General features: G+C 41.6%; 1 long non-coding RNA gene across 1 annotated transcript; it reads right to left on the minus strand.

The window, feature by feature from the left end:
• Window positions 1-2,428: 2,428 nt before the first annotated feature.
• LOC123986848 lies at window positions 2,429-11,624 on the minus strand. The gene is made up of 3 exons (XR_006828995.1): window positions 11,577-11,624; window positions 8,904-9,048; window positions 2,429-2,627 (listed from the first exon to the last, which is right to left on the minus strand). It is a non-coding gene; the product is annotated as an uncharacterized LOC123986848 (long non-coding RNA).
• Window positions 11,625-17,952: the final 6,328 nt, after the last annotated feature.

A 17,952-nucleotide genomic window follows, 5' to 3' on the forward strand; every position in this document is an offset into this window, starting at 1 on the left:
CTGCCCTGGGGTCATACAGGTTACTTCAGATACTTATCCACTACCCTGACAGTGTTTTAGGCCAACAGTTTATGATCCCCACTACTTACCAAGGTTGATAACCTGAATCCAAATGCCACATGGATGGTGAGCCTTGCCTCAGGCATACCCCCTTTAAAAAATCATGTTACCTCAAAGCAGCATGCCCTCTAGAACATCACATATAAGCCCTTTCTGATCTGACGCCCTTCTCAGCAGGACCTTGCCTTCTGAAACTGTTAGAAATCAATACTGAAAATAAATCAATTTTATGATGTGACAATGCAAGGATTAAGATTTGGTAGGTGTTGGGAAAGATCATGGCTTGGATTTAAAAAAGCACTTTGTAAAAACAGGGAAGCATTGAGGTTTGGATTCAAATGACTAGTTTCATGAGGTTATGGGAGCTTCGTTGTCATAGTTACAGTAATAACCACTTAGTTAAGGTTAACCGACACTCCACGGCAACAAATTCCAATGTTTTGTTGATATACCCACCCCAACCTCCCTACGCAGACTTCACTCACTATAATAACTTCATCTGACTTCCAGCTGCTACAGAGTAGCCTCAAGTCTTTATTGCTTCTCATAACCCTTTTTAAGACGTAACCATTGACGGGTAGTTGTGTGTTGTAACATGACATGCAATTTTGTGTCTGTACATTTTTCTGTCACTTGCCTGCACTAACACAATTAGCTAATAGTGTTTGACTGTAGCTGGGCAGAATTGTGCCATGGGCGTCTTAAAATAACTATCACAATGACACTCAGCAGGAATGATTAGAAAACACTCTGAAGTAGCGTATAAGCAGGAAAATGACATTGTTTCACTCAGCATTGTGTATTTAAAATGTTTTTGCGCCTGCAAATACAGGTACATCAACAATGATTATTGTTTCTCTTTGCCTTTTTTATGTATCAATGGCTTAATAAATAGCAGTTGCTATATTCTCCCTCTATATTTGTACATACATTATTAAATGCTTGGGGAAGAAGTACCTTTATAAGAAATGCCCTATGTGTTTGTCTTGTGGGTTTATAAGTGGGCATGTTCAGTAGGGTCATGCTCAAGCTCACTGAGACACTAGATGGTGAAATTGGATGCAAAAGTATTTTTGTTCTATGTCACTAATAAAACACATAAAACTATTGGACAAAGGTACCTGTGTGCATTTCAAAAACACACTCTCCTCCACTCTCAAACATACACACGGGCCACACACACTCTCACAATTTACCAGCGCTGCACAGTAGCAGAGGTCTGATTACCATTGTCAGAGGACTGCAGACTCAACACTTTGTCACTTCCACAGTTAGTGCAGCTCTGTTGGGCATCATGGATAGTGTTCTTATTGAACTCTCTCTACCTGCCATGATGATATAAACTAAGAACAGATGCCATCCTCAAAGAAACCAAAGACTAGATCTATGTTCTATGTCAGCTATGTAGATCTATGTATATAGGAATATACTTGTTTACCCTGTGATACCAGTACAGCAGGCATGGGTATTTAGACAAATACACACATGGCGGGTTTGCAGATACATTTATGCAAACGCGGGGAAAAAAGGAGCACTGGTGAAACCATACATGCATGTACCAGCACTTGTAATAATTGTTCTTGTTATAGTCAGTAACAGGCACAACTAGAACATAAGGGTGTAGTTTGGGGGGTTTACATGCATGTCTGATGAAATTCACATGACCTTGCCCTGTACACAGTAATTGTAACAAAGATTAATGTAACCCACCAAAAGGACATACATAGTCCCAGGATGGATGACTTGAATCCTATCAATCACTCTTGAAAGCTGCGTGAAGGAGGAAGAGGTGTGAGATTGGCAGACAGTTAACCATGAAATTCACTTTCACTGACGTTTAGAGGGTTGCAATTTTCCAGAGGGATTGAGTTGAATCCTTTGCACTCACATGTCACATATAGTATGAATGCCTATAGAAAGATGAGAGGGCGCTGGAAGAGTTTTCTTTTTGTAGTTCCAGTTGACAAGCATTGACCAACTAATGACTTAAACTTGGTATGATGACAGTGTTTACCAAAACAAATGTTCCTCTAACACAAATTTGATTGCATCGTATAGAAATATGGGCATTATCACATTAAATGTGTTGTTAGTTGACCGCTTTATTGCATTGTGAAGTGGATAAAAATGCTAATTTTGCCCAACCATATTTTACCTCTACACTATTAGACTTGGCAAATGGAAACATACTGTACTACTTACACCACTAATGAGTAAAATGTCTCATTGGCTCATGGCAAGGCTCCAAGCAGTAGATGCACACTACGCTGTGGTGATAACAAGCCTTACAAAAGTCTGTATCAGTATTCCTTTTTTTCCTTTTATTCCCAATTAGGATATGTTTCCCATTGCATGTTAATGACTTTTGACAACTGCTGCCTGAACCACTAGGCCTCCCTCCTCTGCTAAGATGCTGGGCCATTTGCTGGTGTAGTATATGTTCAGCAAATTATATGGACTTTCTTTGGATGTAGACTGTGAGTGCTCGAGGGGTTCTGGTTCATCAGCCTGGCCAGCAGTCAGAGGGGGGAGGGGGAGGGGGGGGATTGGATCGGGTCAGTGGCAGCCTGAAAGTAAACAGGAAATGTATCAGACAGGGAGAATCAACACAAACTAACATGATAGGAGTGCATGCAGTCAGTTATGGGGTTGGAGAGAGACAGGGAGATGAAGAAAGAGAGAGGGAGAGATGATGATAATACTACTGCTCTCTCACCCAATTCTGGATTCCCTGCAGCATGAATTAACATTTTATATTCAGAGCAGAATGCAAGTTGCTCTGGCTCTGCTGAGAGCTCAGTGAACTCTCATAAACTTGGCAAGCTCTGTAGGTTTCTACACTTGCGTTTATAATAAGCCATCCACATACAGCCTGTGGGAGGCAGACTATGTATTTTATTATTATTATCATCATCAAGACAATGGAATCGATCACCGTCACTGCTAACCGTATATAGTGTAATTTTTATTTTCCAGACAGAAAGACAAAATGGCTGTGATGCAGGTATGCTTATATGAAAAAGGAAAGTCAATGAGATATAGTGCAGCAGCCTCAGTTCTGTGGAACCACACAAGGTAATCGTTCATAAATCTTTTTGAAGCTTTCATAGTACAACTCAAATTAAAATGTTCTTCTATACTTACAGCCAAACAGCAACTCAGGAATGAGTCACAGCATATCAAACTATATCACCTGAAATTACAGTGTAAGCAGAAAGCATTTTTGAAGTAATTAGCACTACAGTTGATTTTGTATTATGATTTTTCTTTTATTATGCTATGATGGACCTTATATTTCCAGCACAGCTCTTTGCAAATGTTTCTGGAGAAAACCACAATAATTTCTCAGTGTTAATCATTTTATTCCTTGCATTTGGTAGGTAATGAGTTTCATATAGAAACTGCCTTTCATATCCTTTTCCTGTTGTATAGCCTCATTATCCAGATATTTACCACGTCCATATACAATACACATGCATATGTAAATGCATGCCCTCCTCTGTTTGTTGAAGTGGATAAGGTCAAGGTTACAGCGGCTTTCTTCTGTTGAGCGCTTTGTATAAGGCAGGAGGGTACAAAGGTGATTAAAGGGTGTTCCCCATGACAGCATCCTTGAAGGGAAGGACTTAATGACACGCTCAATATCACAAACAATGTCGTTAGGAACAAACAAGTCCTGCCTCCTCCATCATTGATGGGGAAGATAATTGTTGCCCAATTTGCATAAGAAATGCTGTCGAACCGATTGGGGTCTTTAGCAAATAAGCATGTACGTAATATCACTGATGCGTACTTAAAGGTGAAGAGTTATTGATAATTAACCAATGACCTTTGTAAATGCCAATCAAAATGTTATCTTCCGAACAGAGGGCAAAGGGAACGGAAGTGAGTGAAATAGAGTAGTGAGAGAAACAGCTACATCCCAGTACTTACTTAATATGTTTTATAGCAAATTTAGAAGAGTTGCATTTTTGGTGTTGGTGAAATTTAAGAATAAGTAGTGTTAATTTTACTCTGGATAGAGCCAAATCCATTATCTCTGACTCTCAGTTGATAAGTAGTTGGTGTCAAAACTGAGTGTAAAAACAAAGTGTCACTAAATCAAACCTTAACTCTGAACTTCTTACTCTTAACTCTGATACTGGCTTTTACACGTGAAGAGTTCATGTCACCCCGCCTCCACTGCGTACACTGTGTCGACTGAAAGTCTTCATGAAAGCGCTCAAATGACTGCTGCAAAAGGGGGTGTGCTTCTGACCTGTGTCTGAAATTGAACAAGGTTAGATTATATATTGACATTTCTCTACTAACACCTGGTTGTTCTGTAATGGTGAGCCACTGTAACTTTAACTTATGTGGCCACACTGTTCTATCTCACACAGGCTCCGCCCTCTACTGGACTCTATGGGTACTACCTCCTCCAATCACACACACACACTTGCCCACTGAAATTTTATCGTGCACGTAGCCGACCAATAGGACGTTGCTACCGATACATGCGTGACGTATAAATAGCAGTGTGCCTACTGCCTCAGCAGCCTTTTTTCTTCAGCAAACGGTGAACTGCTCACTGAATTTACCACCTCCACGGATGGAGTCGCCACTTCTAGAAAATTATCTTTGCACCTGGGTGAAGTGACCCATGTCCTGCCCGGACGAGTCCAGGCCTCCACCCCCCGCCAGCCGACCTGCGGCTGGGGAAGGGAGCGGCTGGCCAAGTGACCGTTATGGAGGGAGAGAGGCCTGCTGACGCTGCCACAGTCCCCAGTCTGGTGTTCAAGACGCCATTGTTTTACATGTGCTGCTTGTGTAAAACTATGGTAAGGCTTTTGAGAATGTGGAAACCCTTTTTTGAGTAAAACATGTTAATTGCATTCCTCAAAGAGCTAAGTTAATGTCTCTTATCAAAGAGCTAATGTTAACTCCTGGGGTGAGGCTAAGGGTTCGCCCTGCGGCCTTGTGTTCACAAAGCCACTGTTCTAACATGTGCTGCTTGTGTGTACACTGTGGTGATGCTTGTGAATGTTAAACTGTGAAACACATTACATTCTTAAAAGTGCTAATTCCCTACCACCATCCCCATCCCATTGGGTGAGAACCGGGTGTCCACTTCGCTAGCCTGACCGCCGAGTCCGCGCGGCCATAATGGTCCGCTTCCACGACGTTACAGCCGAGAAACGAGCTGTTCTTACCATGGAAACTGGGCAGTGCAGCAGTGTACTGTAACTCTGCATTCCCAGTGCACCCACGAGGACTCGCACGGGCGCGTTGCTAGCACACCGGCAGTGAAAGCGTGTTACATAAACAGACACGCCACCCTGCCGACATCTGTTTCGGCGAGCGGTCACAGCGCAGCTAGGCTAGTCCGCTATAGCTGGAGGGAGACAGCCAAAGTCAGGTCTCTCTCGGTATAGCGGGAGAAAAGAGATTGCTTGCTGCTTCGGTTGGTTTCGTTTCCTCCACGAGTGGCTCGTAGCGCCTGTTGCAGCAGGCGAGGCCGTCTACCCTGCTGCTGCTTCTCATGGAAGCTGTGAGCTTGAGGCTGACGTCAACACCATGTGACGTGTCATCTACAGTCACAGAGGCTGTGGTGCGTTCAAGGCCCGGTCGGCCTTTTCCAACTTCAACCTTTCGAAAACGGCCCATGGTGAGTTCAAGGACACCAAGGCCTTTTTGGAAAAAGTCTAAGCCTTATTATTATTTTTTTTTTTAAAAAAAGGAACAAAAAAATAAAAACAAAAAAAGAAGGGTGACAGAGGGACAGAGGCTGATGCACACCACCAGATCTCCTCCCTCTGTTATGTGTCCAGCATGTATTTATTTGTGTTTCATATGCTGCTTGTGTACACACTGAAAATGCTGTGAATGTTCAACTGATTACAGTACATTCCTAAAGAGAATTCTCCTCCCCACCAAACCCCCTCCATCTTCGCACACATGATACGCGAGCCGAACACTTGGCAGCTGTGTTGATATTGACTGCTCCACTGACGACACGCTCACGATGACACTGTTGCATGTTGAGCTGTCATTGGAGCAGCGAGCTGTGGTGCGTTCAAGGACACCACGGATCAACAGACCGTGGGGTATTCAAGGCCACCACAGAGCAGCAAGCTGTGGTGCTTTCAAAAACACCAGGGAGCAACCGGCCCTGGTGCGTTCAGGGACACTATAGCCCTTTTGACATTCAACTACTTGCTAGCCCCCCACACACTCAGCAGATGCATCGCACTGCAATCGTTGCGCGAGAAGGGCATGAGGGTTCTTTTCTACTCACGACCTCGTGGTCATGGAGAGATTGAAGCCTTGAGTGATCTCCACACAGCCCAGTTGATTTTGCACCTCAACAGCCTGGGGTTGCGATCAATTGGGAAGAGAGCTCCCCCCCAGCCGCTGCAGCGAGTGGAGTATCTGGGATTGTGCTCAACGGCAACACTCCAAGAGCGTATCTGTGCGCGTTGCTTGGTGGTCCACAGGCTGGAACAGGGGATAGCAGCGGCAGCGCTGTCAGTGATGCTGCTGTTGGGCCTCAGGGCAGTAGTCCATCAGGTGGTCCCTGTGGACTTGCTGCACATGCGACGGCTACAATGTTGTTAGCAAGCCTGCATCTGGTCCTCAAAAGGCAAAAGGTGATGCATGGTGATGACCCCCCCCTTTCAACTCTAGTGCAGGAGGACCTGCGGTTCTGGGGTTCTCTCACTGTCTGGCAGTGTGGGTGCTGCTCGGCAGGGTGTCTTCATCCGTGTCAGTCTTCATAGATGAGTCTCACACTGGATGGGGAGGGACCTGCCAGGGGAGTGCAGTGAGTGTTGTGGCTCCCTGAGGAGAGCCGAGGGGGCCACACACCACACATCTACAATCCACTCCAGGTTGTGTTTCTAGTGTGGTGGTGCGTTTCCTCCAGCGTGTACATCAACAGACAGGGCGAAGTCCAATCCATGGCTCTGTTGGCACTGGCAGGGAACCTATAGACGTGGGCATCAGAACACCTGCTGTCTCTGAAAGCCCTTCACGTCCCAGACTTGGAGAACGGCGGTGGCTGACCTCATGTCGAGGGCTGGCCCCCAACCGAGCGGGTGGAGACTGCACAACAATGTGGTTCAGCAGATCTGAGCTCGCTTCGGGAGAGCAGAGGTGGATCTGTTTGCCAACACCCACTGCCCGCTGTTGTTCTCAGTTCAGCCACAGGACAGCCCGCCCTTGGGGATGGACGCGTTACACACGCACCATTACCAGAAATACTACTGTTAGTGTTCCCCTCCACCCCATCTCATCCCTCCAGTTAGATGAGGCGGGAATGGTCGTTCGTCATTCTGGTAGAAGTGACGCAGCCAACAGTGACAGAGCCCTGGCCTGTACCTATGGTCTGGGGGGCTCTGTCACAAGGGTGAGGCTTCATATGCACAATGCTGGTGTTGGACCAGCCTCTCCAGGTTTTGCTCCTAAAATTGTGGAGAGGCAGACTCAGGCTGGTCAATCCGCTGAGGTCGTACAGACCATCCAAGCTACCACGTCTTGCTGTAAAGCTAAGTGGTTGGGCTTTCAGCGTTGATGCATTGAGAGGGAGACGGATCTGCCTACCTGTTCGGTGGGATCCGTTTTCTCTTTCCTGATGGAGAAGGGGCTGTCGCACTGCAGCTATCTCTCCTGTCACGGGGGGTTTGGTGACAGAACAGTCTTCACCCACTTCCTCGTGATACGGTTTCTGCAGGGTGTGAGAAGACAGCGACCAGTGTCGTGTCTCTCGGCGCCTCAGTAGGACTTGCTGCTTGTGTTGGTGGCTCTAATATCTGCACCATATGAGCTCCTGGAGCAGTCCTCATTGAAAATGCTATCTCTTGTTCATGTTCAGGTCCAGGACAATAAATCTGGAGGCTCTCTACCCTCCTACCCCACTTAGGGTGAGAGTGCATCTGTTGTGTCCATGTGTGCTATGCTAACGTCCTATGTAGAGCACACAGCCCCCATTCAATGCACTGGTCAGCTGTTCGTCTGTTTCAGTGATAGTGCAGTCAGTAAAACCCTGTCCAAGAAGAGCCTGGCCAGCTGGCTTTGTGAGTGAATCTCCCAAGCCTGTACACGGGCGGGAACAGACCCACCCTTAGCGGTGCGTGCACATTCCACTCGGAAGAGGCAGTCAGATGCTGAGGCAGTAGGGACACTGCTATTTATACATCACGCACATATCGGTAGCGACGTCCTATTGGTCGGCTACGTGCACGATAAAATTTCAGTTGGCAAGTGCGTGCGTGTGATTGGAGGTAACTAGGGTTACCATATAGTAACCTTCGTTACTAGCCAACCTAACACCTGTTTAACGAGCTAGCGGTTAGCTTGCAAACCTAATCTGTTCATTCTGCTATATTTTTAAATGTAATTAAAAATTTCTCTGGCTGCAAATTTTAAAATAAATGTTTAATTCACCAAACATGACCACCTTATTTTATAAATTTTTAGGAATACAGAAGAGCTTCAAAAATGACAATAAATTATTGTTAAGGTACCAACACTACTTAAATGTACACTCTGTGGTGTGGACCCATATAGCAACTTTAAAAGTATTGAAATGAACTCTGACAGAGTTAATTTGGTTATTCTGATTTGGCAGTTTATTATTACAGAGCAAGTAAATATATCAGGGTCTGTTCAGGGTCCTGTGGATTTAAATACTTCATATTTATAGGGACTTCATAATGAACTAGAATAGTAACCTTTGGAAAGCATATTTTTGTGTCACCACAAAATAAAGCCATTGCAATCCAGTAATGCCCATTAGATCTTGGTGTTCGAAGGTGAACACCTCACCCCCCCAGGTTTAACTCCGTTCAATTTCATGAACTCACCTTAATTGATTCAGGACTGCCTCTCTCCAGCTGGCATCAATCCATCACCAGTCTTGCCTGTGTGGAATGTAATACAGCCACCAGTTAGGCAGGCTGCATACATGCTTCTGCTTGCTCTCCTCCACTCCCCTCCCTGTGTCATTCCCTGTTTGAAAGACAGATTATATTGGCCTTCTCTTAACACACAAAATCCACACCCCTCAGACGTATCATAACAAGCTGTAAATTAACTCAAATGCTGCCGTCAACTGAAGAGCAAACTGGCGATGGACATGAGCATGTTCTATCTCTCTTTTTTTCCATAGGCGAGGCATTGGATTTACTGATTTAATAAAACTACCATAATTCTTCCTCCTCTACATCCACCAGCCACGTATTTATGGTACCATGAATTATTCCACCAAACATTGTGCCAGTAAGGCCGGAGTTATGGGGACATCATTGCACATCACCATAGATGGATCAGTGTGATGAAAAATGACCATACCAGGGTTTGCTGTACGGCTCTGACATTTGGATAAACTGTCGAACAGGCTTACAGTACAGAGCAGGGCGATCATAAAGCTAGTTTTGCTTATTGCTGTACATACTGCAGTAGACACCAGTCATTGCTGCTGAATTTCCCTCTTCAGCTTCCCAGAGACAGCAACAGGTGCCTTTAAATCAAAGCAAGTCAAGCACAATAACATTATTTCTGATTAAGTCTAGACATTAGGAGTTTAAAGAGAAATATGTTTATTATAGATTAAATTCAATGCAGTAATTCTGTTACAGTGAGCTCTCCATAGATCCTTTTTGATATCAGTGTTTTTGACATCCAGAATAGCATAAAGATGAGAGCAATCTATTTACATTGTATCTCATGGAAAAGCCTGCCTTGCTGCCTCAAGAAACCTAATACATGTTTTTCCTACAGTAAATCAGGTATTGTATAGGCTTTCTAAAGAGTATTGTCAATACTGTATAGAAGAAAGAATGGGGACTGATCACAAGTGTCTTTGCTATTCTTATTTTTGGGGATTTCTGATGTGGAGGTATGTAACTATAAATGACAACACAACATGGATGCTTTGTCTATGGTAGAAGCAGCAGAAGCAGGTACTGTAATGTGTGCAAGGTGAAGACAATATTTCAGCTTTTAATTTTTAAAATAATAATGAATATTTGTATCTCTTTCTTGGTCTCCCTTGTCTTTGTCTGGATTTTTTTCTAAGACTTGTCAGGTAGTTCCATAATGTTGTCTAAATGGTAATAACAAATAACAAAAGTCCCATTCTGTATAGAAATGCCCGTATAAAACACTGAAGATACTACTCATTTATTTATCTACCATATTTCCTAGCTCAGATAGGAATGCTGGTTGTGCTTACTGTTGTCACCTGACTCGTATTATGAAAATTTGCCTCATCTTGGCATTTAGCAATGAATGCTGGAGTGTTGATGTTCAGCGATTTGTTCCAGTACCAGAAAGCACTCAATGCTGGTCTCATTATCTGCCACAGCTTGCAGATAGTGTGCCTGTGGGCTGTTTTAAAACAAAATTAGTCTACGTTAACATAGTTTTTTGAAGTGAGAAAATCCAAAGTATGCCATGAATGTCATTCCATGCATGTAATCAAGCGGTATGTACAGAAGATGAAACAGCATACAGAATGTACATGATGTCCTTAATCTCTCCTTAAGCTGTTTGACATACAGATGATCTGCAGCTACACAGTCAACAGAGTGACCAGACAGATGTAGGATCACTGTTCACCCTGTGAACCATTTTGGCCTCATCTTTCCTGGCTGTGGCATTTGTCCCAGCTTTTGCTCCTAATTCACTCCATCATAATGCTAGACATGTCAATCAGAGCTCTGAGACAGAACACTCATCTCCCAAGGAGATTATATATCATCAGAGGATGGAGGAACTTGCAAATCCCCCTTTCCTTTCACTGCTCTTGTTGAGGGCTTGAGCAGTAGCCTATCTCCTCCTCGGTGATTAAAGTGGGAGATTGAGTGTGTTTGCGCAGCACACAGAGAGGCTCATTACAATGCACTAGCATGTTGTTGGAAATAACCCAGGCCAGAAGCTGTAATCCAGAATGTGCTTAATGAGGGGCCACACAGCCACTTCATGGGTCCAAGGAGTCGGTCAGGGGAGGGGAGAAAGAAAAGGTGAGGGAGAGAGAGAAACAGCTTTCTCCACCAACATATCAATCTTCACAGTGATTGAAAAATTATAATAATAGAGCTCACAGATGATATTTCGGCCTCTCTGTCTTGCGCTGCCTTTGCTTTAATGAGATTCATGTCAGATGGCGGTTCAGGGGAGAAAATGAGAAAGTATGGAGAGTCTTACAGGAGTGTGCAAGCACACAAAGACAATGCAGGAGATGTTTTGACGAGATGTTATCGTGATTAAGTGAATATTGAAGAGACAATTGGAATCGTTATATCTGTGTCAAGCACAATAGATAAGGCAGCTTATTTATCTGTGCTGTATACTTATTTTAAAAGTGCACTTTTTTGAATAATGAATAATGATAAAAAACACTACAATCCACTGCAATATAAAGCACTCACATCTTCACTACTACAAAACAAATCCCATCAGTCCAACACAGTGGCAGTGGCAGTAATGCAGAATAACAGCTGATAAAGATTGACATCCATAAAGGGAAGTTTTACCTGTGAATGCAGCCACAACTGTTCAAAACTCAAGAGAAAGAAGTCACAATCTTAAAATTCTGCAGGGAGAAAAAAGCAATATTAAGATTTTTCATGCAAGAACTTCTCTTAAGAATGGAACAATACATGTTTTTATTTATCTTGAGGCAGGAAGTGCGTGTTCAGTCAACATTCTGCAGCCTGAATTAGTCAGTTTACCTTCAAACTGCAGCTAACGTGATGACCTCTATTTCCGTGATTACTTTTAACCCTGCCACACTCTGGCCAGGCCCTTTGGCCATTTGCCCACAGCCAATACTCGGCATGCCACAAATCATTCTCTTAATTATTGATAAGCCAATTTCAGTAAATAGGGGATTGAGGGTTGCACATGGGATCGCAGAGAGACACAGCCTAACACAATAATACATCTAATGCAATTATTTTCTTTTAAAGTAAAATAGGTAGTGCCATTTATAGCTTAACATTTCTGGAAATAATGGAAATGGTATAAAGATAATGGACCAGTGTGTTTTATTTTGCATTTTTATTTTATTTTATTCATCCCATCTTTAACCAGGTATAACGAGGTATTGTTATACACTTATCCTTGGTGGTGAGGCTGCATTAAACATTTGATTCATTACAGATTACTGTAACCTGTATATATAAAATTGGAGTACTCAAACCTAGTATCATAACAATCCCCCACAAAAAAACAGTAACCAGTTAAGTGGAATGACTTCAGATCACATAACAAAATTAATAAACTTTATGCAACATTATATTTTCATTAGTTCAAATTGTGTTTTTTCAGCACAACTGTAATGGATAAGTAGGATAATACTGTCAAAAAACTAAATAATAATTTGAAGAAACTGAACATACAAATGAGTCTCAAGCCTCCAATATTATGTGAAACTGTCTATGGAACAATAGCCTTATACATAATTGAGAGAAAATTACTTTTTCTCTCTCTTGTTTTTTCGATACATCTCCCCACAGGAGGACCTGCATACATATCTCTCAATCCCTTGTTTTTTGGGGGTCTTTTCAATTAATTTACTTAATATGTATTCATGTATCTAGTCAAAAGGAACTGCCTCCTTGTTGCCGGGAGACCAGTTGTATTATCACAGTCATTCATCCTTGCTGCACTCTCTTGGGTCAGTATGTGACTAGAGTACTGTGCACATAGCTTGTTGTGTAGTGACATACAGCTTGTCCTTTTCAAGTCCCAAATTAGCCAAACAATTACTCGCACAACAAAATGGGTTTGGAACTACAAAGGAAAGTCAAAGTGTGAAAGACTAGTACAACTTAGTTCTGAAAAGATTGGTATATAAATATTAACAGCGCTGCATGTATTTTAACACCAGTAAATCATTGTCACATTATAACAACAAAACCAACAATTAAGAGATTGGCAGTGTTTGCAGGCCTCCGCTCTACATTTTACAGGGCTGGATTTTATGGTAAAGTCTACTGGATTTTTATTATTTTTGTGGCACACTGTCTACAACTCCATTTCTTCCTGTTCCTCTCAAAGTCTTCACATTTTCTTGCAATGGTAGATGGTGTAATACATTTAAAAGCTTTTGAGAACAACATGTGAATCATCCAGTGTTAAAGAAGGGAGAAAACGATCACACTGGAGTGATACCTGGGAGAAAGTGATAATAATGGCTGAAACATGGTAAATGTGCCTGTGTATCTCCTTTGCAGATATCATCTACAGACTGCAGACAGTACATTAAACAAGATACTGTGAGGATTGAAAGACTGCAATGAGTTCCCTTAATGCCCTGGAGAAAACATTGACCCCCCCACCCACCTGGTTGTCTTTGTATAATTTGCACTCTGGCTATATGTACATACTTTTGATGTTATGCTTTGATGTAAAGATCCTCTTTTTGCCTTTGCACAGTGCTGATGAAATGCTGGAAGCTACAGAAAATAATCAGACTTGAATGCATTTGTTGAATGCCATTTAATTTGACACCAGCACATTTACATTCTGTTAAGTAGTGTGACAAGGAAATTTGTTACACTACTTGTTATACATGTTAAAAAAACAAACAAGAAAATAACAACTCACCAACCAAAATATTTACAGATGATAAACACTGTGTAGACCTTGGTATTCCTACTAGGTGTCTCATTGTTTTCTTTGGCTGCTGTGGTTTGTAGGAGCAGGGATTGAGTGGGGCTTATGCTGACAATTGGTCACCAACAATCAGCTGTGTGTGCAGTTTTCCCATCCACAAACAGCGATGTTTCAACTTTTGGAACACTCACCAGGCCTGCACACATGGTGGAATTATACCACTGTGAACGTGCAAGATGCTGCATCCCATGCCAACTGCTGTGAGAGGCATGTTGGGGTCTTAAGCCACACGGATCTGAGAACATATGGTCTTATTTTTGACACACTCTCTGGCATGAGGTTCACTTTTGGTATCCTGTTTACATTAGTAATGAGGTGCAAAGGTATCACAAGTAAAATAGTAATTGTTAAAAATGGGTTTTGACTTAGTGGTCCTGTATTTCCAACTCTTTTCACGTGTCCTGACAGACTTATATTTTTGTGTGTCACCATCCTTCATGGTACATTTCACATGTTTAACATGCTTCATGTTCATGTGCAGCTCTGACCTTTTTATAGGACATAGTTGACATAGGTGTGTTGGAGTGGACTGCATTGTAATGGAAGTTTGTCCATTGCATTTATATACATAAGCGGGACAGAATAATCATAAAAAATGTACAATTGTAGATAGTAAAATTGTGTCTTACTTGATCTTTTCCCTTATTTGACCCAAGCTATCCAGTTATACAAAATACAGTGTCTAGATTTGAGCTACGATATCATAACATATTTAAAATAGGATTAGTCAACAGCATCTTCCAAATTCCAAACTCATGCTTAATTAATTATTTCAACGATGCTTGTGGGAAGCACATTTTTTATGTCAACAAACAGGATTTCACATTCATTATGTGAAATCCTGTTTGTTATTATAAAAATTGGAAGGTTAGAATATTTATTGCCAAACACAGTAAAGCTCAAAAATGTAACATAGAATAACATCCCATCAACTAGAAACTTCTTCCCTTATTACCCCTTTGGAGACCCATTTCACAGTATAACAGAGTGCTTTTCAGACATTGACTGAAATTAGCTCTGCGCCACAGAACCATAAAAACACAGGGAGGGAGGGAGGGAGGCAGGGAGGCAGGGAGGGAGAGATGGAGTGGCTGGTGGCTGGATGCCAGGTGAATCTCTCCTGAGAGGACCATGGGCACAGTGGCAGATAGATCCAGCCAAAGAGCTTTGTTGTGATAAATCAGATTCACAACCCTATTTTTACTGATCTATAAATCTCACTGGAGAAAAAAGGCAAAAGAGCCAGGGAGCCATGGATGCTTCACATACGCAGGAAATGAGCAAGTTACTTCCCGGTGCTGCGGTGGTTGAACATGCTCTAATGACCATTATTTATTTCTGCTGTCGTCCTGGTCCCAGATTCTAATCTGCAGCAGATCTGTCTGTACCAAAATGAGATGATGATTAGGGAAGGGCGAGAGTGAGAAAGAAAAACAGAGAGAGTGAGAAGGTGAAGAGAGACGAGAGGCAATTACCCTGCTTTGCTAATTGCACTTATTTGGGCTTATCATGGCAATTACAGGCCCCTGTGAATACAAATACAGCAATGGGTGATATTGAATACTGGAGGTATGTTTCTGGGGTGCCGTTGTGGTAAAAGATGGAATTGGCAGTAATTCATATTCCAGCGGTTGTAATGCAATTATTCAAGGGATAGTCTTGGCTACACCTTGGACTTGTACTTCACTGAATTCCTCTTCTGCAGCAGATGATCCATCTGCACATCATAAAAAATCCATTTACATTATAAGGAAATAGGTTCTCTTACAGTTTATGAGAACAGTAGTAAACTAGTGATGTATTGTCTGTGTGTAAGTGGTTAGTCACCTACACAAAGCATAATTAGAAATAATATTTACGGAGCTCAAAGCATTTTTGACTGAAAATCATAGGTCATAGAAGACTTTAAAATATTCAGACTGAGAGACAGTTGATTGTTGTCATACATCTCTTCATCAATATGTACGAGCCTCACTACGCTAGATACATGGACTAATAGGGACATTTTAAAATGATGAAATGATATGTAGTATACTGGCTAATGAGCCACGCAGATTATGGTAATGATTGGTACTTGTCCATAATTTAACCAACCCTTCCTCTTTGACAAGCATATTATTGATTGCCTGTGTTAAATCTAAGAGGTCCACTCTGTCTGAGTCAGGGTCTGTTTCCAGACATCATGTCTCAATTCAGAATTATTCAGAGGACGTCTTTAAATTATAGAACATTGATTAGAGTTGATTATTTAATTCTTCCTTTTTACAGGCATCTACTTTTTCCTCTCTGGACATGGAAAAGTTTAATGATCTGTTTATCTGTTTCATCAGTGCATGGAGAGAATCATCTCACCCACACTTGTAGCTTGATTTAATAAAAATTAATGATGTACAAACACTGATAATTAATTTCATGGCATATCTGCTTTCCCGCACTATCAGCTTACTCAGCAAAGGGCAAATACTGTATATGCTAGTTGTGTATATAATGAAAAATGCCTTGTTGAATTCACACTGGACTGAAGATTGATGTTCCATGAGCAAGGGTGACTGTGATCCAGTAAAAGTCTAGGAAGGTTAGCAAAGTGGTTCAACTTTAAAAAAGTATAATATAAATTAAAATCCATTAAAATGCTTCTCTAATTACTAAAATGCTACTCTATTTTCCTACAGCTTCACTAAAGTAAACATAAATTGATCAAACGGTAACACTTTTTATGAAGGTCATCACTATAATGACTTATGCATATATTAATAACATGATATAATGCTTCCATAAGACATTATAACAATTGTTATAATCACTTACAAACATACATTAGGCGCTACAGCAAAGTTCATAAGTCATTAGTCAATATTTCATTTAATGTTTTGCCATTTTGGCTTTCTGTGTGTCCTGTGTGTGCAAAGCGAGTGTGTGGACCAGCAAAAGAGAGAGAGAGAGAGAGAGAGAGAGAAAGTGGCAGAACGGGGAGAGCTTGACAGTGAAAGTAAGTGGAGGAAAATATTTTATTTTAAGTTGTCAGTCTGGTAGAACATGTGCAGTGTAGGTCACAGTGTGTCCGTTAAGTCTATTGTTTCCGCAAATCCTGGAAAAGTGAAGGCACTTAGCACTAGCTAACATCTACCCTTAAGAGCATGTTGAATTTTTTGGCTGCAATGTAACGTTAGCTAAATGAGTAACGGAGAAATGTTAATTAGTTGCATGTCATTACTACCTAACTTGTCAGGAATAAGTACATCAGGTGCAAGTAAAACTGGTGTCCTGTACACATACTGTACATCCTGATAGTTAAATTATATTTCAGTTTTCAGAGTCTGACAACTGGTTGTTCAAAGAAGGACGCTGGTGACCACGGAGGAGCTGAGGCTTGTAAAGTAAATTAGGGATGTAAGCTATTCCTTTTAAGCAATTGAGACATTTCTTTTGGATGTTTGAATGTGCACATTAAATGCTTAGTAATTATGCAACCTTAAACATTACTATAAGCTATTATTCCATTTTATATCACTTATTCTAAATTGTGACTAAAGTGTATTTATAACGAGGCAGAGGCAGATGGGTGGAATCTGATTCGACTTTCAATCTCACAGTCAAAGCTTCATCGTGAAACAAGGATAATGCCATTTTGGCGATTTTGCCATTTTAGGGGTGCTCAACATTTGATTTTACATAGAACTACCAATTTTCTCCCAATAAGTTAATATACAGCCTATTATAATATATATTTCATCGTTTAATGCTGTAAATAAACATGTAAAAAGAAATAAAACTTTCAATAAATGTTTCTAAAGTGCGTAAATAAATCCAAAATTGTAACCTTAACCCTGGGTCATCAGTGCGCATTATATCGTGTTGTAAACATATGGATAAGTCATTATAGCGATGACCTTCATAGAAAGTGTTACCATGCATCCATCCAGCCATCGTCAACCTCTTATCCTGCGTACAGGGTCGCGGGGGGCCGGAGCCAATCCCAGCTGACATCGGGCGAAAGGCGGGGTACACCCTGGACAGGTCGCCAGTCCATCGCAGAAAGTGTTACCAATCAAACTTTAAATTATATAAAAATGGATGGTTTGTACATTTCGTTTGTTTGTTGTGTCCATATGAACAGAAAGATTCCACTGCGATTTAGCTAGTCAAGCAATATTGTGTTGTATGATTTATGGGGCCAAAGTGTCATTATTTGTTCACTTCAAATAGCTTAAATAAAGCAACTTAACAACT

Source organism: Micropterus dolomieu, linkage group LG18, assembly GCF_021292245.1.
Source record: "Micropterus dolomieu isolate WLL.071019.BEF.003 ecotype Adirondacks linkage group LG18, ASM2129224v1, whole genome shotgun sequence".
Taxonomy (NCBI): domain Eukaryota; kingdom Metazoa; phylum Chordata; class Actinopteri; order Centrarchiformes; family Centrarchidae; genus Micropterus; species Micropterus dolomieu.